General features: G+C 39.4%; 1 long non-coding RNA gene across 1 annotated transcript in view; it reads right to left on the bottom strand.

The window, feature by feature from the left end:
- The window catches only part of LOC129145231 (uncharacterized), a 37,610-nt gene extending 11,899 nt beyond the window's left edge, over positions 1-25,711 (bottom strand). The window contains exons 1-3 of the long non-coding RNA XR_008550469.1: positions 25,598-25,711; positions 22,477-22,571; positions 21,871-21,957 (exon numbers count right to left, since the gene is read on the bottom strand). This is a non-coding gene — a long non-coding RNA (uncharacterized LOC129145231). The remainder of the gene's footprint in view (positions 1-21,870; positions 21,958-22,476; positions 22,572-25,597) is intronic.
- Positions 25,712-26,730: the final 1,019 nt, after the last annotated feature.

The following is a 26,730-nucleotide window of genomic DNA, read 5'->3' as shown; positions in this document are numbered from 1 at the left end:
AAATCCCACATGAATCCATGACAAAAACTCTAAATCCTAAAGGAGAAATATTCAAATACAAATCTAATGAAATATGTACAAGTACTCTAATGAAGAAAAAAATGAAATTCTGATGAATAAAATCTTTGCATGGCCCAGGCAGGGAAACAACAACAGCAAAAACGTCTTATTTATGGGATCAAAGGATATAATTTGAGGTTTCCAGAGTAGATGGAACGTTAGAAGAGAAGTTGTGGTAGGGAGGGAACAACAGAGGTGTATCCCAAAGTATTATGTAAGTTTCCTACAAATAATTGGCAGATCTTTTAAATACATTTGTGAAGAGCATACTCTAGGACATCTAATATAAGACAGCAGTTGGAAGATAAAGAAACTGAAGATGTTAGCTGTGCCTACTATAGGGAAGATAAAGATCATTGTTTGAGTCTAGCCAAATTAATTTACTGTTTAAAAAATATCGACACTTATTACAGAAATACAGTGGACTCCAGAATCTCTATTACTATTATTCCTAGTGTCTAATACACAAGTTAAAAAATCATGAGCTGTGTGAAAATAAAAAAACAGGAAAACATAATCCATATGCAAAACATAAAAAAGGCAGTAGAAATTAATCCAAACATATCCAATATGTTGCAATTAGCAGAGGAGAATTTGAAAGCAGCTATATATTATAAATATGTTCATGGGGGTAAAGAAAAAAATTACTTTATAATAGATGTAAAAATGTGGAACTCAACAGAGAAATGGAAATTATACATAAAATAAACATGGAGTTTTAGATTTGCAAGATGTAAGATTATGGAAATTGGTTATACAATGTTGGGAAGGGACTACATGGAGTCAATATGGTTGCAGTGTTGGGACAGTGGGGAAATGGTGTACTGCCCACTTTCTCTGGCTGAACATTCAATACTGTTTTGAATGCAAGGGACAAAAGTGGGAATGCTGGTAGTCTTAATTCTTGTACACTTTGGCTGTATGGTAAATTTAATCTAGAAACAAAGATAGAATCTCCCTTATCTTTATTATCCCTCTGCCTTCCACTGTATTACACTTTGGAGTTAAACTGTCTGGGCTTTAATAACAGATGAACCAGTGCATCACACACTAGCTGTGTGACTTTGGGTAAATTAGTTATATTTTCCTGCCTTGGCTTCCTCACCTTTAAAATGGAGATGATAACAATGCTTATCTCAAGGAGTTATGATGTCTCAAAGTATTGAATACACATCAATAAGTGCTCCTAAGTGCTGGGTACATATAAATACTACATAAATATTTGTTATAGATATGCCACACATGTAGCAAAAGTCTTTAAATGCTGTTGAACTAAAAAGAAATGTGCAGAAATATTATTTGAAAATAGAATGTAGATAATTCCCTCACCTTTGTTATCAAATGCTCAAGGTATTTAATGCTGTGATTTTAGCAAGAAATATTTGTGAGAAAATCTTTTGGAAGACATGAAAAATTGTCATCCCTCAAATCACAGGATTTGTGTGTTGAATTTACCACCTAATACACTGGAAAATAAATCATTACTAATGTAATTAACCATAATTAATGTCTCATTAATCATCTATGTGTACTACTCAGCCCCAACAAAGCCATCTTGCCAAAGAATCCATGATTTTGTCCCTATCAAGAAACCCAACTTTAGGGAAATTCCTTTGTTGCCATTGGTAAATCTTTCTCTGAGACCTAAATAGATGTGACAAACAATCCCACTGTTCACTGATATCTGGTTCCATTCTCTTTAGAGGGGACACTCGGGGGACTGCACTTTTCTGACTGCTTGTAGTTAAGTGTAGCTATGTGAATAGCTCTGGCTGAAAGGTAAGAAAACTTTCCTGCTTGATATTTGACAAAATGCCAAGAAGACCACCTGCTCTGCCCTTCCTTATGAGGTAAATGCAGAAAAAAAATCACTGAGATGTAGACTCTCTCGGCTTGGATCCCTGAGTGCCTACTAGGAACCCACTCGAAACTCCCATTTACCACCACTAGGTCCCATGTTGGGCATATAGCATAGAGATACCTTGACTACTTAAATCACTGAAACCAGAGGATTCTCATAGCCTAATCTAGTTTACCCCAAATTACACAGAGACTTTAGCTCCTGCCTGATCCGGCCACCCCAAAGATTGAAATAGCCTTCTAAATATCCAAGCTCTCGACTGTGACACATTTCCACACTGCTGCTTTCAATGGAACTTTCTTTTAGAACAGAAAGACAACATTGTAGGGTAGATTATATGACATGCTTGGAGAATGAGCTCCTTCTGGGATTTTGAAAGACTGGGTGTATTCAGTGCCAAATACTCAGATGACAAATGAAAAATTCAATGAAATGTCTATGTGTTCTCAAATAGTGTCTGGATGCTTGATATCAGCAAAACAGCTGTTCCACTGCTGGAATGGGAAAATTTTTCATTGGATATTTAGCATTGTCCATAAATAGGCCTAAAGTCAAGGATTCAGTCTGAGTTTGGGCATACAGATCCTCTGTTTGGTGAAGTGGATCAGAGAGACACATGCAGAAGCAGATGAGATGTTTTGTTGAATATTTTGTAGCTCTAGAAATGGGAACAATTTCCTTGCCTAAAAGATACCTTTAAAAAACCCACTGTTAGTAACAGATTTCTTTCTTTTATGGAAATAAAACTTTCCTCTTTTAAAATGTAAGTATGGCTGAGATGGTCACAGTACTGTTCTAGACATACTGGAAAATTATTGAAGAAAATGTTACTTAGGTATTTAAATGAGCTGGGGTAGGCTGTGATCTAAAAGCAGAATAATTAGAGAAAAATATAAGGCAGATGAGGCAATTTCAAAGAGTGAGAAAAAGCTCCCTAAATTAAGTAACACAGAAAACTCCCAAGGCTCTTTTCTTCTATTTGCAGATGAAAACTTCTATTTTTTTTCCTAGAAGGAGATGTTAACAAAATTGTGCAAATGAAATCTGGAATTCCTAAAAGAGAGACAATGATAGAGAAAATCTTTTTCATGATCAAAGGGTCTGTATGTGTACTATGAATAAGAAAGTTGACTAACATTACTTTTGGGAAAACAGCATCAATTTCAATTTTGGGGCCCCTTCCCTTATTTGGTAGTACTTTACTGCTAGCCAGTGATTTCCAATTTTGAATGTTGTTTTCCGTAAACTCATACAGTTTAGAGAGGAAGTAGCTGTAACCATGGTTCCATCTATCTTCTCCAAAGCAGGGTGTTGGGCTGCTTCATAACTGTCTAGCAGTCTTGTCTCCCCAATGTCAGCTACTTTTGTTGTGGGAAATGCTGTTTCATTGCTGTTGGCCTCACAATAGGATCACAAACTACTTTAAGGTCATGTACAGTGTCCTCTGAAACCAAGTGGAGGAAACCCAATTTCCTGCTAGAATCAGTGGAGTTTCTGGTACAAAAGGTCACTATTGGCTTCAACCTCTTGTGTGGCTCTGGAACTCACTACAGGAATCGGGCCAAGCAGACATGGGTGTGGAGCAGGAACTGGCCTGCCACTCATTTACTTGGCCTCATGCTGATGAATAATAATGACTTATATGTCACAAATTTTTATCTAATAGGAGCAGAAAGGGTTTTAAATCCCCAAACTCCCATTAAGCACCATGAAACTGATTGAAACTTAAAACACAGACATTGTTCCTAATGTTTCTCTTATGCTGCAGAAGGGCTATTTAATAGAAAATATCTAGAAATGTCTGGATGGAGATAACAATTCAATCCTCTTGATTAAAATCAGATTCCTGCATCTAACATCTATACTTTCAAATCATTGAGGATGAATGCTCAGAATAATAGTTTTATATTGTATGTCATCATTGTTAATAAGTACAAAAAACCCCATTCCTCCTTCTAACCCTACTCCCCCCACCCTTTTCAGCCACCCACTGTTGCCTATAGAATTAAGCTGGTAATAAACATATTATACCCAGTAATAACTTTTTTTTGCCCCCAATATCACCATAAATTCCTATCCCTAAGTCATAAGAGTCCTGGTATTTCTGATATTCAAACATCAATGGTGGGGCCTCCCTGGTGGCACAAGGGGTTAAGACGCAGCACTATGAAGAGATCCTCAGCCACTGCAGCATGAGTTCGATCCCCAGCCAGGGAGGTGACCCACATGGTGCAGCAGACCTCTCCTGCCTCACCCACTACTCCCCCTCAGCAGTCTATTTTAGTACATCTGCCTGTTCTGCTCCCCACTCTGTCTCTGGTGAATCTTCTCACCCACCACATCTCTGGCCTGTACCCCAGCTCTTGTATGCATAAATAAATCTATCTTTAAAATAAAAACCATCAGTGGTACTGTCACCTGTATTGATCATTTTATTTCCTACACATGTTGGGAGAGTCACTCCTATGTGAGCTTCTTGAGATCCTAAAAGTCTTGCTGGGTGTGCCAAGAGTGCAAGGCTTTGTTATCCAGGTCATTTCTCATGTTTGTACAGCTGGTGGCCTGCAAGTGGAGCTAATGTATAACTGCGTTGCACTCAGAGCAGATGAGCTTACTTTTTTTGCTAGAAAAGCAGTGGATTTCCCAAGCTTTCCCACTGATGCTGCTGTGCTGCAAATAAAATGTCCTTTGTTTCTGACCCAGGATCTCGTGCCTTCTGCTAAACATCCAGAAAATGGTTAGAAGCTAATTTTGTAGCTTATAAAATCAAATTAAGACTCAATTGTCTAGACTAACTGCATTGCTTTTATCTGTGTGCCATTTCTCCAGGTAGTAAGCCCTTTGAGATCTAGAGTCTGAGTTCTCTCTTTCCATTCTCTTTGATGAACTTAAATAGTAAGTGTTCATTGACCACGATAATATCAGCTTCCACCAGGACAGGGTGAAATTTTGATATCAAAACAAGGAAAACATTGTGATAATTATATTGCCATAATAGAATGCCACTCCTTGCTCATTTCTTATTCATCCTCACTCACCATGTATATGATATTCTGTTGTAGAGGTTTTTCTGTCAGAAATAGATGTGAAGAATTAGCCTGTGATAAAGAGATTCTGAGAATGCCACAACATGGCTACTCCGCTCTTTCTAGTGACCCCTAGTTTCCCTCAATCTTAGTATGAGTAGCTTTGGGCAGAGTAGTCATTTGCCATGATGAGGAAATCTCACTTCAGGAAAAAAAATAATGCACAGAACTCCTACCCAACTACACATGTTTTCCCCACTAACTGAAAGTACAATGTTCTTATTGGTATGATTTGGTAGATTATTTTGAATGTCTTGGTGTGATCAAATTTTTTTTTCTATTTAAATTAATGCAAATAGCACTCCAAGACACAAAAAATAACCTACCAAATCATACCAAATAGGATGATCTGCTTTTGGATAACAGGGGAATCCTGTATAAGTGCACTTTCCAAATCTTTCTCTCCCACTTTACCATTTACTGAGAAGGAAGTGACAGCTTTCTATAGACTAAACACTTTTAAGTGGCTATTAAGGGAGACCAGTATATACAATGCTTCTCTGGGTAATAAATTATTTTTTTGCAGAAGAAAATGCTCATTTCTCTACCAACAAATTTACAAGCAAGTTTCCTCTTCATTTAAATAGACATACTTGAAATGTTAGAAAAAATTTTTTTGATAGATTTTTTTTTTAAGATTTATTTATTTATTTATACAAGCACTGGGTACAGTCAGAAGCACGGGAGGGTGAGAGGATTCATGAGCCAGGAGCAGAGCAGGCAGAAGGACCAAAGTACACTGCTGAGGGGAGCAGCGGGCGGCAGGAGAGGTCTGCGGGCCATGTGGGACCCTCCTCCGGTGGCCAGGGAGCAGCCGGGGATCGAACCTGTGCTGCAGAAGCTGCTGGCAGCTTCGCAATCCAGCGCTCAACCACTGCACCACCAGGGAGGCCCATACTTGAAATGTTAAATGAGGCACTAATATACAAATGCTGTGTGAATCCTATGTCTCTAGGTGTGGCCACCAGAATTCCTTTCTAAGATCTCCCACCATAGGGTGCACAACTGACCTCAAATTCTAGCTTCTTATGTCTCAAATCCTTCTCCATATTTATGCCAAGGTCATGCTCCCCCGGTGATGCTTCTAGTCTCTGAGTGTGGCAGAATATGTTGGCAGGCTACTTCCTGAGACATGTGACACATTTCTGATGGGTGAGTTGTTTGAGTAACAACTTCCTAACCACCTTGTGGAACTTCCCTTACAAACTCACCACCCTCTAAGACCCTTCCACTGAACTCCTTCTCTTCTTTCTATTCTTCACTTGGGGTCAGATGCGAGTTGAAGTGTAATCTTGTCTCCTCTAGCTCCCTTCCTATCTCCTCTCACAGGCATTATCCCTAATGCATTTCTAGCATGTTCAAACCTATTTTGGTGTTTGATGGAGGAAAAGAATAGAAAACAAAAAACTGAAAAGGAGGTGCGCCACAAGACCAGAAAACTGGCTCACACTAGGAGGTGGGGGTAGAAGAGATTAGCATAGCCATTGTCACAGCTATGGAAACCAAGATCCTTAGGCACAGAAGACACAGTTGTGGAAACTAGTATCCTTAGGCGCAGATAGTATCCTTAGGCATGGATGCCTCGATTACAAAGCATAACATCCAAGCAGGTATCTAAGGGTGCATCCAAAGGTAAAGATATGGAGATTGAGGGGGACTCCCTAGTGGCTCAAGGGAGGAGCGGTGACTCACCCGCTGCTCACCTCAGCAGTGTATTTCAGTCAGTCTGCCTGTTCTGTTCCCCACTCTGTCTCTGGTGAGTCCTCTCACACACTGCCCCCATACACACACACCTCTGGCCTGTACCCCAGTACTTGTATGCATAAATAAATAAATCTTTAAAAAAAAAATGGAGATTGAGCCCATTATATAATCTCTGGTCCCTTTGAGATTCTACATAGTTATCCAAAATCAGCAACCAACAGACAACTCACATGGAGTGACCCCTCCCAAACAGAAGAAGACTATATCAGTTCAGTCTCTGCACAGGCTCAGGGCAGCACTCCCACTGCCCACCTGTGACTATGCAGGTGCCTCTTTTCACCAAATCTCTCCCTCTGCAGGGCAGCAGCTTCCTGCCTGCCCGTGACCTGCCAAGGCCGCCTGCCTGCAACCATGCAGGCCTCTCTTAGCAAACCTGTCCCTTCTGGGGCAGCTCTTCCTGCCCACTTGTGTCTATGCAAGTGTCCTTTATTCTTCTGTCCCTTTCCCTAATAAACCTGTTCTTTAAATATAACTAACCTATCTTTCTCGTGGAGAAACTGGAACCCGCTGGGGAAACTCGCCGTAGAAACTCACTGCATGTTGCTGAAACGGGAGCTCTGGTGAAACCTTTCCCAGAGTGAACCCAAGGACCCCGCACTCCAAACCCACAGACACCAAAACCACAACAGTATTGACCTTTGGTAGGACCCAGAGTAATTCAGTCATCTGAGAAATTACTAATACTATTTGTTAAAAGTGTAGTTCCTTAGAGCAATTTGAGATCATATTATAATCTGAAATTATGAATACTGGCTTAATTCATAACTTAATAAAACTGAGAGTTCCAGGAATTTATAATTATATCCATTATAATAAAATGATATTTATAATGTATACCTAATATGTCAGCAGGCTTATTTTAATATTTTATTCTAACTCCAGTTATATGATTATCAAGAAAATGGCTTCCCAGATGCATCCTTGGTTTTCTCAGAATGTCCTTTTACTCACAGAGTTTCTTAACATCTTCATTCCTTATTGTCTTATTCATCCTTCAGGATTGGTTTCAACTGGCTCTGTAAGGCTTCTATATCCTTTTCTCAAAGACAATATTTGTTTCTGCCTCCAACTTACAAAGAACTTTTATTGATTGTGTTATTGATCACAGTTACTTCCTATAGCAATTTTACATTACCATGAGGCATTTCTGGTATTTCTTCTATAGTGAAAGGTTCTTATGAATGGGTGGTGTCTTATAAATATGTAGGCCCTTCTCCTTTCAAAGAAAAAGATAAGTGCCTGGCTCACGGTTTATAATAAGTGAGTACTTTTTGAGCTAAATGACAACTACTTCCTCAGTCACTAATTATTTTATAAGGAAACATTTAGAAGTTCGACAAGTGAGAACCTACCAGTGGGGACTGTTCTTGGTATTATGCCTGTCTCTTGACCATGGAGAAATGGTATCAATTATAAAACTATATGATCTTCTGTACCAATAATTTTTAAAAAGACAAAAACAGTAATGATTTAAGACCAGCCAACTGACCTTGAATTTTAAATTATTATTACTTCCCGGAAGTACAGAAGTACATCTCACCGCTGGCTTTTCCCTCAAATTTCTTCCAAAAGGAATGCTCAACTACATATTCCACTGTCCTCAATATGTTGCAGCACATTTCACATCATCTCAAAATATTTTCCCTCATATTGGACTTGTTAAGATCCATTGGTATTGAGACAGGGCAAGCTAGGGTTATTAGGCAGTTTTAGGGACAGTGCAGGAGGGGACCTCCTGACAATTCCGGCATCAGTATGATTTGTGTTTGTGTGACAAAATCACCTTTTCCTCCCTTAGGATTCATATCAGTTACCCTGATCTTCATAGGCTTCTGCCAAAGGCATGAGGGAATTGGAGATATAATGCCTGAACCTCTTTGAAGTAAGAGCAGGGACCCAAGCCTGTCCTTTCATCTTGACATCCATAAAGCTATGATGCGAAGGGAGAAATTTCTGACTGTTGCCAAATTTTTGTTAGTCCCTGGTCCTTCACTCTCGCCTGCATTTGTGTGTCAAGTATCACCAGAGATACAAAAGCAGATTAGAGAATTTATTTGCATACAACAGTGTCTCAAATAATGACTTAACAGCTTTGAAATGGGGGAAAGGGATCAATTGTATGGGGGACAGAGTTGGACTTTTAGTGGTGCGCTTAATCGAAGCAGGTATTGATTGATAATGCACAACTGAAAATCACTCTACCAAATGCCTCTGGCCAGGCTATTTAGCAGGCCTTGGGATGAGGTATTGATAGTATTGGTGTCATATATAGACATACTCAGAGATTACTTGTATATTTATTCCATAACATGAGTTCATTTCTAATCGACAAATTTGGTTTTTTGTCCCAATGTTAGGGGGAAAAGGATGTCCCAAAGCAAATTCCATATAGGCTTTGTGGACTCCACCCCCACCCCAGGTCAAAGCCAAAGACACTGGGAACTCCAAATCCCATCACCACCAAAGGGAAGGTGACTGGGACCTGAGGGTGGGGTTAAGCAGCCAGGTGGATACAAAAGGCAGACACGTGGGCTTTGGGGGGCTCTCCATTTTGGCTCTCCGCCAGCTCGCAGCGTCCGGCCAGCTCTGAGAGTGACTTTGGGTTTCCAGGTCGTCGGATCGGGTAGGACGCATTAAAGACTTTATTTTCCTATTTTCTCCCTGAGTTGTATATTTTTCTTATTTTTTTTTTCTCTTGTAAATAAACCTTTTATTAACCCTTTTGCGTGTGTCTGTAGTAGAGTATTCATAAGTCCCTTTAAAGCGCGCGGGTGAGGACCCACAGCCAGGAACCCGTTTAATATTGGGGTTGCTCTATAACAGCTTGGCGCCCAACGTGATTTGCAAGTTTCACCCGTGGTTGACCAGCCCAAAGTAATTTTTCTTGTGTTGGTCACCATAAAAGCGCATTAGGTCTGCAGGACTCGCAGTGAAACTCTTTGTTTCACGTCTTGAAAAGTTTTTTTTTTCCATGCATACGGCTGTTGTGGGTGTGGTTTTGACCCAAATGTGGCCTCAACCATGAACTTCAGCAGTTTAATCGCTAACTTAGACCCACAGCCAGGAACCCGTTTAATATCGGAGTTGCTCTATAACACCAAGTTTAAAAAAAAATTGTAAGTTTTGTTAAGGGGAAGTTCTCAAACTAAATGGACATTGTGAGTATATATTGTGTTTCTGAACTTAATGGCCATTGCATATTATATCCTGGTTTGCTGATAACCAGATGTAATACTGGTCCTTACATAGAGTAAACAGAACCACTACATAAACATTCTTACATTAATCTTATTACACTAAGAATTACACATCATTAGTGTTTACATTTTTTCTTCTTCAAATAGACAGATAGATTTCTTTAGCACTATGCTGGCATATATATCTGTTTAAATTGTATCATCACTCTTAAATTGATCACAGCAAGGGAACTGAGACTTTATCAGTCCCTGTTATTGCTGGTTATTCTGTGAGAAGCCCTTTTGATAAATTTTTTGCTCTTCTCTATCCTGCTCCATGCCTCAAGATCTGACTGAAAACACAAACTCATCTGCCCTTTGACTTTCAGTTGGGTTTGACAAATACAATGCAGGAGATTAGAGAATATGAAAAGGAAGGGTCAGTGTATTTATCTTGCTGCTCCCTGTCCACTTTGACAGTGTCTGCATTCCTTTACCTTGGCCTCAGCTCTGTCAAGTGCTCTTTTCCCAGGGTGACAGCACTTACCAGGACCCAGTACAGGCTCCTCCCTACCCCACCCCCTCCTTGTATTAGGAATAGGTCTTCCTGCTATTGTCCCAGCACACTCTCTTGGTTCCTTATACTTTGCAACCTGTCCTTGTATCAAAACCTCTTCAATTCCCCCATTTGAATGAGTCACAGGTTTCCTGTCTGAAATGATTCTTCCCTGTATTACTCTCTCTTTCATTATTTTATTTAATTTCCACCATACCCCTGTGAAAGCTATCACTCTAGTGACTTATCACTCTAATGGTCACAAAACAGAATCATAGTTACTAAATTACTGTAACTTAGATTTAAATACAGAGTTGAATAACTCCAAGTTCTTGCTCCTTCCACTGTATATCCTTTACTTCTGGATGGTTTGTCAGTACTTAGCATCATCATCTATGCAAAGATGAAACTGATCATCAAAACCATATTGCCCTACCGACCACCCCTCACACAAATACACCTTACTGCCCATATTATCATGCTTTAATTCTGCCACTGTCTTAACTAAAGTGTCTTAATTATTCCAGGAAGTTTTTGTCCATAACAATCAAAATTAAAAATAACCTTTATGTTCCTTTCAGGAACTTCCTGGAAATCCATTTTTAATGAATATTAAGACAGTCTTTTCAAAAGACAGTCTCAAACAACTCTTTGCTCTCTGACACTTTCATATTCTAAATCTAAAAGTTGTCATTGTGCTATACCCCACCGATTCTAAGAGTTCTGTTGTGAATTTTCAGTTATTTATTCAATCTCCCTCACTGAGGTAAGCAATAAACTCATATTTACTTTACAAATAGTTTATACTAATATACATATGATTTATATTAATATACATATGGTTTATTTGGGCCGCCCTGGTGGTGCAGGGGTTAAGTACAGTGCTATCAAGCTGTCACCATTCACTGCAGCACAAGTTCCATCCCAGGAAGCAACCCACATGGCACAGCAGACCTCTCCTGCCTTGGCCACTGCTCCCCTCAGCAGTGTATTTCAGTAGATCTGCCTGTTCTGCTTTCCAACTCTGTCTCTGATGAATGAATCCTCTCATCCCCCACACCTCTGGCCTGTACCCCAGCTCTTGTATGCATAAATAAATCAATCTTAAAAAAACCTAAATCATTTATATTGGTAACATTTTCAAAGATCTAGCATTTGGCACACAAAATATTTATAGATGTTCATAAAGATAGGAAGAGGAGTAGCTGAGACTCAAACCCAGGAAATCTGACCTGGAACCTTTTGGTAAATAGCACAATTTTGGTTCCATTAGCTATAATTTTGAAGGAAAATGTGACAAATTACTCACCACAAATGCTGCCACTTGGTCACTAATGTTTAATGCAATCAGTGATGATATGAGTACCAGAGTATTGTTATCTTCTTAATCAAAAATAAAATTACTGAATAAATTGGTATTTTATTACATCTTCCTGAGCTTAACATTTTAAGGCTTTTGTCATTTAGGTTTACAAGTATGTCAGTGAGGTAATTATCAAAAATAATAGAATTTCTTTGTATCATTGTCTTATTACAAGACATGATTAAATTGTGTTTTATCATCACAGAAAAGTAAAAAAAATAATTTGCCTTAACATTGCATTATTAGCCAAAATGCCTATTTATGAATTTTTTTACAGTTTAGCATATCATGTTATCATCTAAGTGGAATATAGTAGAATTTTACTTTTTGCAATAAAATTAAGAAGATATGTTTTAAAAAAGTATACAATAAAAGTAGAGACGTTAGGGCCTCCCCTGTAGCACAGCGGGTTGAGCACAGTGCCGTGAAGCTGTCTGAAGCCTCTACAGTGTGGGTTCATTTCCCAGCTGGCCAGGGAGATACCCACATGGTGTGGCAGACCTCCTGCCTCGCCTGCTGCTACCCTCTGCAGTGTCTTTGGTCCGTCTGCCTCCTTTGTTCCCCACTCTCTCTGGTGAATTCTCCCACCCTCTCACACCTCTGGCCTGTACTCCAGTTCTTATATAAATAAATAAATCTTTTTTAAAAAAAAGTAGAGACTTTAATAAAAACCACCTTTAAATTCTTTAGGTAAATGGTGTATCTCTGAGATCTAGAGTGAGAATTAAAAATTTTTAATTACCTATTTGGGAGCAATCATGAAAATAAGACAGGAATCAAGAAAGTATCTAGAAAATTCTGGAAGTGGATTCTCTTTATCTTATTTAATTTTTCATGCTAAACTGTGTCTTTTCAGAACTCTTAGGTAAATTTGATGCTAATAGATGTTGATATTTAATTTCACCTGAGGCTGACTATCCCAATTAATTCTCTCCCATATCTCTGTGAATCATATTTGTTGATTCCCATAGCAAGCTGAGCTTCACTGCTGCTATACTACGCCCCATCTGTGCATGTGTTTGTGAAGTAGAGTTGCGTGCTTTTCTAGACTCAGCCCTGTTTGATCTCAAAACTTGTCATTGTAATAATACAATGTTCATATTACACAAAAACTCCATGTTACACAATTTGACAACTGCATATTACTCAATATGGCAAGTTTTAAATGAAAAATTTTATTGCCTTGAAAATAAAATTAAGGTCTTCCCTGGTGGTGCATAGCACTGTGAAGCTATCCGCAGCCTCTGCAGCACCAGTTCAATCCCTGGCCAGGGAGGTGACCCACGTGGCACAGCAGACCCCCTCCTGTCTCACCCATTGCTCCCCTTAGCAATATATTTCAGTAGATCCACCTGTTCTGCTCCCACTCTGTCTCTATTAAATCTTTTCACTATCCCCCCACCCCCACAACACTGGCCTGCACCCCTGCTCTTGCATGCATAAATAAATCTTTAAAAAAAAAAAGAAAAGAAAATTGAATACTTCAGATACTCCAGAAAGCAATTTGTAAAAAATGAGATCAAATCAAATAACTATGAAGAGTTGGGGGAAAACTTTAAAGTTCTAGAAAAAAATTTACTCAGATTATAAATTCTTTTTCTTCAAGAGACACTGGAAATGTAGGAAATGAATTATGAGTATAAGTTTTGTGAGAAAGATCATCTAGAATTTCAATCACCAATTTAAAACTCCTAGAAAAATCTTTGATTTTACTATAAAAGATTGGTAAATTAATATACACATATACACACACATGTTTGAAGGAAAATTAAAATAACCATGTACCTTTTTCATGATAATCTAATGTGATTTTTATATATATACATATTTCAAATATTTATTTTTATTCATTCATACAAGAACCAGGGTACAAAATGAGCATCAAGAGATCATTTCTAGGGCACTCTCCGACCCGCAGAGAGGAGGAAACAACAAACCAAAACGGCCCACAAGAACAAACGACGCAGCAAGCGGGACTGTGAGCGGAAAGGAACTATTGCAGCCACCACACCCCGTGAACGGGAGCTGAGGCGAACCCTGCAGGATCCGCCGCAGCGGTGAGCGAACGGCTCCGGGCGCCATTAGAGAAGAACAAAGACCCCAGGAGACGCGCACACAGCCCGGGCTGCCGGTAAGCCTGCGCGGGAAAGCGGCTCGCTCGGCGTGCACTTGAAAAGTAAGTGCACACCTGGATCGCAGCTGCCCAGGTCCCCGTGCCTGCGACCTAGGCTTGCGGGGAGACGACCTAGGCTTGCGGGGAGACGCACGGAGGTCCTCACTGAGGTGAAGGTCCCTCCCTGAGTGAGCAGGAACCAGGCGCCCAGGCACGGGAGCTGTGCAAAAGGCGCCATTCCCGCGCCACTGAACTGGGCTACAGCCCGCGTCCTGGAACTGAGGGCTTTGAACTGAGACCCGGGGCACGAAAATTCGGGGCGTGGTTTCTCCACGACGGTGGGGCACAAGGCAGACACAGCACCCCAAAGCTGTTGAGGTGTACCCTATCATTCCCGCTCTGTTCGCTGTCCCACGGGGTGGGGGTAGGCGAAAAACAGCCCCCCAAGGACAATAGGAGAGATCTCTGGAGCCACCTAGCGACCAGGAAAAAAAAAAGTCGCTAACACCCTATAAAACAGGACATTTCTTAAGACTGCTTGAAAAGGGCAGAAGGTTTCTGGAGGACCCAGTGGCCAGCCGGGAAGTTATTCCACGCCAGGCCCCTTCCGACCAGCAGTCTGAGCCCACAGAGGGAGCAGGCACCCACGTCCGGGGCAGACCGGGTGCGCAGAAGAGTGTGCCTGAAACCGGAGGCGCAGGGACTGCATCCCGCTTCGCCATTTGAGAACAGGGACATTTCTTCAGTAAAAACTGCCTAAAACCAGCAGAAAGCTCCCCCAGAAGACAGAGATGGCTCCTGGAAGAGCCAGAGGGGAGCGGAGAAGTTCACCCAAGATGTCAGTCAGTCCGAGCAACACAGTGTCCCAACGCATACGACAAATTAGAAAACAGACAGTAGGGAGTAGAAGAACCACACGCAACCTAAAAACTCCTCAGGAAAGAAGCACACCACAAAAAGAAAACCACTCCCCAGATTGCAACGACAGCAACTTGGAAGAACTTCTGAGCCTTCCAGAAAGAGAATTTAAAATTGCCATGATTAAAAAAGTGATAGATCAGAAGAAGGAAATTGAGTCCCTAAAGAGGGAAGTAAGAGAAATGCAGGAGATCAAAGAATTAATGGAGGAACTAAAGAACTCTGGGAAAAGCAATGAAAGCAGAATAGATGAAATGGAAGAACGAATAAGTAATCTTGAAGACACAGAAATAAAAAGAACCAAAACAGAAAAGGAAAGAGAAGTACGAAGGAAAAAGAATGAAGAAAGACTTCGGGAACTATCTGACTCCATGAGGAAAGGAAATATAAGAGTTATAGGAATACCAGAAGGAGAGGAGAGAGAAGTAGGAACAGAGAAAATATTCATGGATATAATTGAAGAGAACTTCCCAAATGAGAAGAAGGAGCTGAAAATTGATATACAAGAAGCAAGAAGAACACCAAACTTCCACGACGAAAGGAAAAACACAGCAAGACACATAATAGTAAAGCTCCCAAGAATCCAGGACAAGGAAAAATAATGAAGCTGACAAGAGGGAAGAAACAGATAACATTCAAAGGAAAACCAATCAGGCTGACATCAGACTTCTCTGAAGAAACACTACGGGCAAGGAGAGAGTGGAGGGACATAGTCAACAGACTCCAAGAAAACAGATGCCAACCAAGAATACTCTATCCCACAAAGCTCTCTTTCCTCCATGAAGAAAGAATATGGACCTTCCCAGACAAAGAGAAACTCCGGAATTTCATTGCGACTAAACCCCCACTCCAAAAAATACTACAAGGAATCCTAAAGCCAGAACCTCAGAGGGACGAATAACAACGAAAGAAGACCAAAAAAAAAAAAAAAAGTTATTAAAAGAATAAATAAATAAAATCAAAGGAAAGACAAACATAATGGCAAATACAGATGCTAACATATCAATATTAACTCTAAATGTAAATGGACTAAACTCTTCAATAAAAAGACACAGAGTTGCAGCCTGGATTAAGAAACAAAACCCAACCTTTTGCTGTCTCCAGGAAACACATTTAGCTACAAAAGATAAAAATAGGCTCAAAGTCAAAGGATGGAAAACAATCCTACAAGCAAATGGGCCAAAAAAGAAAGCAGGAACAGCTATACTTATATCAGATAAAACAGACTTCAAACTCAAAAAAATAAAAAGAGACCCCAATGGTCACTACATTATGATTAAGGGGACAATACTTCAAGAAGAAATAACACTCATTAACATATACTCACCAAACGAAAGAGCACCAAAATATATCAGACAACTGTTGTCCTCTCTGAAAACAGACATCAGAGAAAACACATATGTAGTGGGAGACTTCAACACACCACTATCAACAATGGATAGATCAACAAGACAAAAAATAAGTAAAGAAACTAAAGCTCTAAATAAGGACCTAGAGCATTTGGGCTTAACAGACATCTATAGAACACTAAACCCAAAAAAAACGGAGTACACATTTTTCTCAAGCGCACACGGATCATTCTCCAGGATCGATCACATACTGGGGCACAAGACAAACATCAACAGATACACCAAGATTGAAATCATACCAACCATCTTTTCTGACCACGAAGGCATCAAACTAGAAATAAATCATAAAAAGAAGGCAAGGAACTATCCTACCTCATGGAGATTAAAAGCCACACTACTGGAAGACCACTGGACTAACGAGGAGATCAAAGAAGAAATTAAAAAATTCTTTGAATTGAATGACAAGGAGGACACCAATATCCTAAATGTATGGGATGCAGCAAAAGCAGTAATAAGAGGAAAATATATAGCAATAGAAGCTCACATCAAGAAACAAGAAAGAACTCAAAGAAACAACCTAATCTCGAAGCTCAAAGATCTAGAAAAAGAACAACAAAAAAACCCCAGAACCAGTAGAAGAAAAGAAATAATAAAAACCAAAGCAGAAATAAATGAAATTGAAACTAAAAAAACAATCCAAAAGATCAATGAAACCAAGAGCTGGTTCTTTGAAAAAATCAATAAAATAGACAAACCCCTAGCCAGGCTCACAAAGGAAAAAAGGGAGAAAGCACAAATACACAGAATCATAAATGAAAGAGGAGAAATCACAACGGACACAGCAGAAATCAAAAGAATAATCAGTAACTACTATGAACAGTTATATGGAAACAAGTTCAACAATCTAGAGGAGATGGACAAATTCCTACAACTCTACAATCACCCAAAGCTAGATAAAGAAGAAATAGAACACCTAAACAGACCAATTACAAGCAGCGAAATTGAAATGGTAATTAAAAACCTCCCCAAAAACAAAAGCCCAGGACCTGATGGATTTACAAATGAATTCTACCAAACATTCAGAGACGAATTAGTGCCTATCCTTCACAAACTCTTCCAAAAAATTGAGAAGGAAGGGACAATACCAAACACGTTCTATGAAGCCAATATTACACTAATACCAAAACCGAATAAGGACAACACAAAAAAGGAAAACTATAGGCCAATCTCCCTAATGAACACTGATGCAAAAATCCTCAATAAAATTTTAGCTATCAGAATCCAACAATGTATCCATAAGATAATTCACCACGACCAAGTTGGATTCATTCCAGGGGCACAAGGATGGTTTAACATCCGAAAATCAATCAACGTTATCCAACACATCAACAAAAAGAAATATAAAAACCATATGATAATATCAATAGATGCTGAGAAAGCTTTCGACAAAGTGCAACACCCATTCATGATAAAAGCCCTTGAAATTCTTGGGATACAAGGAACATACCTCAACATCATAAAAGCCATCTATGACAAGCCAACAGCCAGTATCATTCTCAATGGTGAAAAGCTGAAAGCAATTCCATTAAGATCTGGAACAAGACAAGGATGTCCACTCTCACCACTGCTTTTCAATATAATATTGGAAGTCCTAGCCAGAGCAATAAGACAAGAGAAAGACATCCAAGGCATCCAAATAGGAAAAGAAGAAGTCAAACTATCACTATTTGCAGATGATATGATAATATACATAGAGAACCCCAAAATCTCCACAGAAAAACTAATTCAACTCATCAATCAATTCAGTAAAGTGGCAGGATACAAAATCAACACGCAAAAGTCAGTAGCCTTCCTATACACAAACAATAAATCTGAAGAAGAAGAAATCAAAAAAAACCACCCCTTTTATTATCGAAACAAAAAAAATCAATATTTGGGAATAAATCTAACAAAAGAGGTAAAGGACCTATACAAAGAAAACTATAAAACACTGTTAAAAGAAATAGAAGAAGACACAAAGAAATGGAAAGACATCCCCTGCTCATGGATTGGAAGAATAAACATTATTAAAATGGCCATCCTACCAAAAGCAATATACAGATTCAATGCTATTCCAATCAAAATCTCAATGGCATTCTTCAAAGAAATAGAACAATTATTGATGAAATTCATATGGAATCACCAAAAACCCCGAATAGCCAAAGCTCTACTGAAAAAAAAAGAAGGAAATGGAGGCATCACACTCCCAGACTTCAAACTATACTACAAAGCCATAATCATCAAAACTGCATGGTATTGGAACAAGAACAGACATACAGACCAATGGAATCGAATAGAAAATCCAGAAATAAACCCACAGATTTATGGTCAACTAATCTTTGACAAAGGAGCAAAGACTATGCATTGGAGCAAAGAAAGTTTGTTCAATAGATGGTGCTGGGAAAACTGGGTCGCTACATGCAAAAGAATGAAGCTTGACCACTACCTCACACCATACACAAAAATCAACTCAAAATGGATTAAAGAACTAGACATAAGACCTGAAACCATAAAATACATAGAAGGAAATATAGGCGAAACACTACGGGATTTGCACATCAAAGACATCTTTACAGACACATCACCCAAAGCAGTGATAGTGAAGAGAAAGATAAACAGCTGGGACTACATCAAATTAAAGAGCTTCTGCACAGCAAAAGAGACAATAACAAAAACAAAGAGAAACCCCACCAACTGGGAGAACATTTTTGCACCCAACACTAATGATAAAGGACTGATCACAAAAATCTGCAAAGAGCTGATGAGACTCAGCAACAACAAAGAAAATAATCCAGTCAAAAAATGGGCAGAAGAGCTAAAAAGAAACTTCTCTGAAGAGGAAATGCAAATGGCCAACAGACATATGAAAAAATGTTCAACATCACTTGTCATCAGGGAAATGCAAATCAAAACTACCATGAGATACCATCTCACACCAGTGAGAATGGCACATATTAAAAAAACTAGCAACAACAAATGTTGGCGAGGATGTGGAGAAAAAGGAACTCTTGTGCACTGTTGGTGGGAGTGCAAACTGGTCCAACCACTATGGAGAGCTGTGTGGAGATTTCTGGACCTACTAAACATAGAGCTTCCATATGATCCAGCAATTCCACTCCTAGGTATTTACCCAAAGGACACAGAAACATCAATTCCAAAGAGCACCTGCACTCCTATGTTTATAGCAGCACAGTTTACAATAGCTAAGCTTTGGAAACAACCCAAATGCCCAAAAATAGATGACTGGATCAAGAAGATGTGGTACATATATACCATGGAATATTACTCAGCATTCAAAAAAGATAAACACATGCAATTTGCAGCAACATGGATGGCACTGGAAGGGATCATGCTCAGCGAAATAAGCCAAAAAGAAAAAGAAAAATACCGGATGGTCTCACTCATAGCAGGAATCTAGAAAACTTAAATAAGGGACCAGGAAAATGAATATAAGAAAGTGAAAATCAAAATCAACAAAAAACTATGAACCAGAGACACTTTTTGGGGGTGGGGGCCGGAGGGGAAGGATTGGGTCAGAATGGGGCGTTTGCAATTGTATGGGGGAATATAAAAATAAAATTTAATATTTAAAAAAAAAAAATAAAAAAAAAAAAAAAAAAAAAAAAAAAAAGAGATCATTTCTAAAAATAATAAAGGCCACATACGACAAAATATTGCTCCATTAAAACTAGTAGGGCACGGGCCTTCCAGGTGGCACAGTGGTTGAGCGCTGGGCTGAGAAGCTACCTGCAGCCTCTGCAGCGCCAGTTCAATCCCTGGCCACTGGGGGAGGGTCCCACATGGTGCGCAGACCTCTCCTGCCACCTGCTGTTCCCCTCAGCAGTGTACTTCATCCGTCTGCCTGTTCTGCTCCCTCCTCTGGCTCTGGTGAATTCTCTCACCCTCCTGCACTTCTGACTGTACCCAGTGCTTGTACAAATCAATCAATCAATCAATCAATCTAAAATAATAATAATAATAAAATAAATAAATAAAACTAGTGGGGCAGTACAATGGCTTTTCCTATAAGATTAGGAATAATAGGGGATCTTCCAGGTGGCCTAGGGATTAAGGCTCAGCTCTACCACCACGATACCTGCATAAAATCAATCCCTAGCCAGGGAGCTAACCAATATGGTGGAACAGACCTCTCCTGTTTCACACACTGCTTCCCTTACCAGTGTATTTCAGTAGATCCATCTGTTCTGCTCCCCAATATGTCTCTAGTGAATACTCTCACACCTATACCTCTGGCCTATGCCCCAGTTCTTCCACACAAAAAATAAAATCTTTTAAAATAACATCAGGAATAATCCAAGGATGCCTACCCTTACCACTATTCTTTAACATCCTATTAAAGTATTGGCCAGAACAATTAGGAAAGAAAAAGAAATAAAGGAATCCAGATTGGAAAGGAAGTAGTAAGACTGTCATTACATGCTGATAACATATTATATAGAGAAAATTTTAATCCTAGAAATAAAAAAGTTGCAAGCTACAAAATCAATATACATAAATTTGTTGTGTTTCCATAAGCAAATAATGAACTAGCAGAGAGAGACATAGCGGGGGGAGAAAAAGAGTATAAAAACAATATAATTTATGGTCTTACCAAAAAGAATATAATACTTCGGAACAATCTAAGTGAAAGACCTGTATACTAAAAACTTTAAGACACAGTTGAGAGAAATTGAAGAAGACACAAAGAAATGGAAAGAATCTGTATTCAAGCACCAGAAGAGTCAATATAACCATTTTAGCTAAAGCAATATACAGATTCAGTGAAATAGCTATTAGGATTCCAGTGGTATTTTTCATAGAAATAGAACCAAAAAAAAGCCTAAAACTTTTATGTAACTACAGAAGACCTCAAATAGTTAAGCTAATGCTGAGAAAAAAGAGCAAAAATGGAAATAGAATGTTCAATCATTCCCAGCTATACTACAAAACTACAGTAATCAAAGCAGTATGGTAGAATAATAATTGGTACAAAGATCAGTGGAACTGACATCCTAGAAATAAAACCACATATAATATGAAAAACAAATCTATAACAAAGGAGACAAGAATATATAATGGAAAAAGGAAAAATCTCTTAATAAATAGTGCTGGGAAAATTGGTACAACATCTGAACAATAAGAGTTCTGGAAAGAGGCCTCCCTGGTGGTGCAAGGATTAAAGACAGCACTATCAAGCCATTTCCAGCCACTGCAGCACGAGTTCAAGTCCCAGCAGGCCAGGGAGCAACCCACATGGTACAGCAGACCTCTCCTGCCTCTCCCGCTGCTCCCCTCAGCAGTGTATTTCAGTAGATCTGCCTGTTCTGCTCCCCACTCTCTCTGGTGAATCCTTTCATCCCCCGCACTTCTGGCTGACACTCCAGTTCTTGTATGCATAAATAAATAAATCTTTAAAAAAAAGTTCTGTGAAGAAAATTTAGAAAGGAAAATATGAAAACTCCTAAAACTGAAGCAACTCCTAATACCAAAAGACACATGTTTCTAGATTTAAATCACCCATCATATGTGCAACTGTTGTAGGATGTGTTTCCATGGCTATGGGAAGAGAGCAGCATTTTCCCTACCTTTACTTCCATGCCACCATCATCTCAGGTCACTTTGGATTATAATTCCCAGCATGACGTGAACTGGATTCTCAGAATTGGGGACTGCTGGAAAAGAGGAAGGAGCAAGGAGGATATATATTGGTGTGGAATGGAAAGGAAGAATTCATGTGGAGAGGTCCTTGTTCCTGTGCTGGTGGCTTTCACACTTTGGCAGAGGGGCTCTTCAGAGAGCAATGTCATCTTGACCTCATGGTGGATTATCCAGCTTGGATGGTACATTATGAAAGTTGGGTCTCCCTTCTCTACCAACCTCCTGAGCCCTGCTTGATCTAATACTTACTTTTCCCTGCTAGGAAGAGATGCCTTGAACTCATCCTGGCAGCTCAGCTTTGGGACCTCCCTGATTGGCTGGGCATTTGTCTACAAGGCAATAGGTGGTTTCAGAGTTTGATGGAGAGTTATTTAAAATCCTTTCTTTTTTCTCTCTCTATGCCCTTTGAACTCCTCACCAATTAAAAACCCTTGAGCACACTAAGAGTCTGCTTTCTTTACCTTTATGCACATGGGTAAAATGGACCTTAGGTTCATTCTTAGAATGGGCAACATGATTTTTTTTCTACTTACCAGTTTCAGGTTCACAGGAATCCTTCAGTTTTGGCTGGTATCAGGTTTTTGGTTCCCTGACTGGAAATAAGCCTCCCCGTTACACAGTCATACAACTGAAAAGAAAGGCAAATAAGGGCCCCAAACATTTTTAAGAGAAAAGAAATTAGGTCACATGTCAAAGCTAGACCTGGAGTGGAATACATAAGAATCTTGAATGACATTGAGAAGCCTTGGGATCTGAGTAATAGCATCCACTGTAGGGAAGAATGAAGAGAATCCCTAGACAATGAAGGGAAATCCCTGAATAATGGCTGTGTCTCAAGGAAAATGAGGATGTAGAATGCGTCAGGAATCTTGACTGCTGGGAAACCCTGAGGTAAACAGGCTTGAAAGACAGTAAGAACTCATTACCAGCAAGAAGGTGGGCAATGATCCTAGTCCTGACTTAGCCTGTTTTGTTCCTACTAAAGGGGAAAATATATGATTGTTCTAAACTGATGAAATATATGCTCAAGATACCCAATAGAAATTATCTCCCTCCACAATACACAATTTTCTCGCAAGATTTATTTGTTTAGAAGGCTTTCTTGTTTGTGTCTGTCAGTTTCACTGAGAATTTCCTAAAGTGAAATAATTTCCTTATAGGTACTACCTAGGTTCTTCAAAAAAATAGTTTCATTTATTGCAAGCCACATTGAATATTACTGTTATGTGACAGAAACTTTTTAAGCAGTTGGTTGTTTTCTTTTTTTTTAAGATTTATTTATTTATGCATACAAGAATTGGTGTACAGGCCAGAAGTGCAGGGGGTGAGAAGATTCACCAGAGACACAGTGGGGAACAGAACAGGCAAATTGACTGAAATACACTGCTGAGGGTAGCAGCAGGCAAGACAGAGGAGGTCTGCTGCACCATGTGGGTAGCTCCCTGGCCTGGAATTGAACTCGTGCTGAAGTGGCTGCAGACAGCTTCACAGTGCTGTGCTTAACCCCTTGTGCCACCAGGGAGGCCCACAGTTGATTGTTTTCTTTGGTAAGGAACATACTCTTTTGAAGCACCTGTGTGCTGTGATCCAATTAGCACCAGAATGCCTTTGGAGGTGGAAACTACATTTAAGGAAATGCCTTGATTAGCCACCGGGTAAAAGGCGGAACCCTGTGAGGTGTGACCATCAGCAAAGCCAAAGCCACAAACAGACCGGTTAAATTGCTCTTGGGAGAATTGCAGAGGAATTCCTTTTATTTCTGAGAGGAAGAGTTGGGGAAGAAAGAGAAGCAGTGGAGAGGGGTTAGGAATTGGAATTGATGTTATATACTGTATCTTAGCAGGTAAAACAACCGGTGGAAAAAATGACAGAGTGATGAAAGATTTTCTAGGAATCAGATCATCAAAATCTCAGCGGTAACTGTCTACATTTCCATTACTAAACACACTCTTCTACTGGCTCATTCTATACCAAATCTTAAAATGTACCACACTCACAAATGGGTGTGCCTATTGGCTTAAAGAGATGACTTCTATGTCTCATTAAACTTGATGTTAGAGACAGCAAACTCTGAAGTATGAACCCAGAAACATTATTTGACCTTATGAATGTTCTCCAAGAATAAGAAGGCTTAGGACTTTTACATTCTGCAAAATGAAAATTCAAGCCTGGACCTGTTTATAGAGTTCAAGAGTACGTAGATTATCTATCAGAACCTCACTAAATATGACCTAAATGGGATTTTTTTAAAGCTGATTTCCTCTTTTGTTACTTTAAGTCATGTTTACCGCCAGCCACTGCTCAGTTTTCATTTACTTTCAGAAAACCCGTATGAAACTAAATAAATCTAATGAACAGTATGTCTTTTTTTTTTTTATGAGTTTCCCATGCTTCTGATATGAGGCCAGTTCCTTAATAAAGCATTTGAAAAATCTGATTCTATTGTGTACAATCAGTACTGTTTTCCCTTATTTTGCGATGCTTAGTATCACTTTAAAAACCCTTGTTAATCACTTTAAAAACCCTTGTTACTGTTTTGCACATATGCGCTAGATCTTTTCCTCTGTTCACTCAATGCTGAATGTGTGTGTGTGTGTGTGTGTGTGTGTGTATACATATTTTTTTTCCCTTTCCTGTTACCTGTCCATTATCTACTTTCTTTTCATAGCTAGAAATTTCATCTCTGGCAGCTAGCCCAGATAATACAAAAGTGAAGTTATAGCTTAACTGATCTTCCATTTCCTTTTCCTACTTCTGTTTTTGAGTGTCATTTTTTTCTAGATAAATTTTCTTTTCAGCAGACTGTCACAGATTAATTTAAAAGGTGCTGCTATGTTAGTTCAAAGATTTTCCATGGTTAAACATTGCTTCCCTATGCTTCTGATCAAATTGGTCTCCATAATGAGATGCACTGAAATAAAAAGCATCCATTAACATTAGCTGATTTAAAAAAAAATACAAGAGGGCACAATTTTATTTTTCTTTATGTTCAGTATCAGGGTATGTTGCTTTAATGTATGTATGTATTGATGCATGTATGTAATGTATGTATTGATGTAATGTATGTATGTATGTATGTATGTAATGTATGTATTGATACATCTCCCTGTATTCACCAAAATATGCCCATGATAATCGAGATCTGCTTTTCTCAAACAACTCATTTTTTTTTACCAACTCACTATTTATTTAGAAGATCACTATGTGACTTTCTGACTTAGAAATTAATCATAATTAGTGAATCTATTCTAGAACAGAAAGAAATGTCAAAGTGTGGTTTCTAATCTCCCTATTTCAAGGTTTAGTTCATTTGTAAAACAATACAGAAATCCCATTAAACCATCACCAGGTCATGTTAATAAACATCACCATTATCAGAATCTGCACATAGTTGTGACAGTCAATGAGAAAAGGTAAAGCAAACAATAATACATTTACTTCTAGTTCTTACAGTGTCTACGGATACACTTCTTACAGGCAACCCCAAGGGGAAATGGGCTGGCCTGGGGGTGAGTCCTCACCCCTGTGCTTAAAAAGTTAACTCAGAACAAGACCCCAGGCCAGGCACACATAGAAAGGCTAATAAAAGGTATATTCACAAGGGAAATGAAAAGAGGGGGAGGAAGGAGAGATTAATCAGTCAAAAGATCCTACCTGTATCTGTCTCAGTCGGGACTCCAGGTGCAGCTAAAGGCAGGCAGAACCATGGGCTCTCCAGGGCCACCAGTGTTCTGTTTTTACATCAAGCATGGCTGCTTAACTCCACCCTTAGTTCCCAGCAATGCCCCCTTCAAGAAGAGTCAGAGCAGATTCCTGGCATGATGGGAGTTGCAGTCCTCAGTAGCTCTTTAACTTGGAGATAAGGGGTGGAGCCCTTAAAACATCAGTGGGTGGATTTCATTCAGGACTTACTGTCCCCCCTGTATTCCTGAAAGAAAAAAAGAAAAAAAAAGGAAGAAGCCACCAGAAAAAGCTGCCTCCTTTCTCCCTGGAGCAATAGCTTTACTGCCTTTGCACCCAAACTCTTCTTACTGCTTCCAGGTTGTTCCACTTTTTCAAGGCCCAGTATCCAATTGTACTTGGGATCCCATTCTTTCTTTCTCGCCTTCTAAAAAAAAATAAAGGGCCTTCCCTGGTGGCGCAGGCAGTTGACCGCAGCACTGTGAAACAGTCTGCAGCCTCTGTAGCGCCGGTTCGATCCTGGCCGGCCGGCCAGGGTCCCACATAGTGCAGCAGATCTCTCCTGTCTTGCCCACCGCTCCCCTCAGCAGTGTATTTCGTCAGTCTGCCTGCTCTGTTCCCCGCTCTGTCTCTGGTGAATCCTCTCACCCTCCCGCGCATATGGCCTGTACCCCAGTTCTTGTATAAAAATAAACAAACCTTTAACAAATAAAAATAAATAAAAAGTTTCTCTACTGATTGTTTCCTCCTCAAATATTTTCAGGTTTGATCCATTCTCTCAGCATTTCATTATGTTCTAATCTTTTCTATCTTAAAATTATTGATACCAATACATGGCTGTATTGGTATCCTATAGCCATGTCAGGGTTGTCACACTTCATATAAACGTCTCGAAAAGTTCTCAATGTTCACCCTCTGTTTTATCACATCTGTTAGCCCTCCACACCCTCCACCTGACTATGATCACACCAAAAAGACTCCCTAAAATCCCAGAGACCTTTTCTATTAAGATAAATCTAGGAAGGAGAGAGACAAATACCAGATGGTATTACTTAAATGTGAAATGCAGAGAACCAAAGAATCAGATAATGCAAAAGGAAAAAAAA

The sequence above is a fragment of the Talpa occidentalis genome, unplaced genomic scaffold, assembly GCF_014898055.3.
Source record: "Talpa occidentalis isolate TD23 unplaced genomic scaffold, MPIMG_talOcc4v2.1, whole genome shotgun sequence".
NCBI classification, from domain to species: domain Eukaryota; kingdom Metazoa; phylum Chordata; class Mammalia; order Eulipotyphla; family Talpidae; genus Talpa; species Talpa occidentalis.
This window is presented reverse-complemented; position numbering and strand designations above follow the sequence as displayed.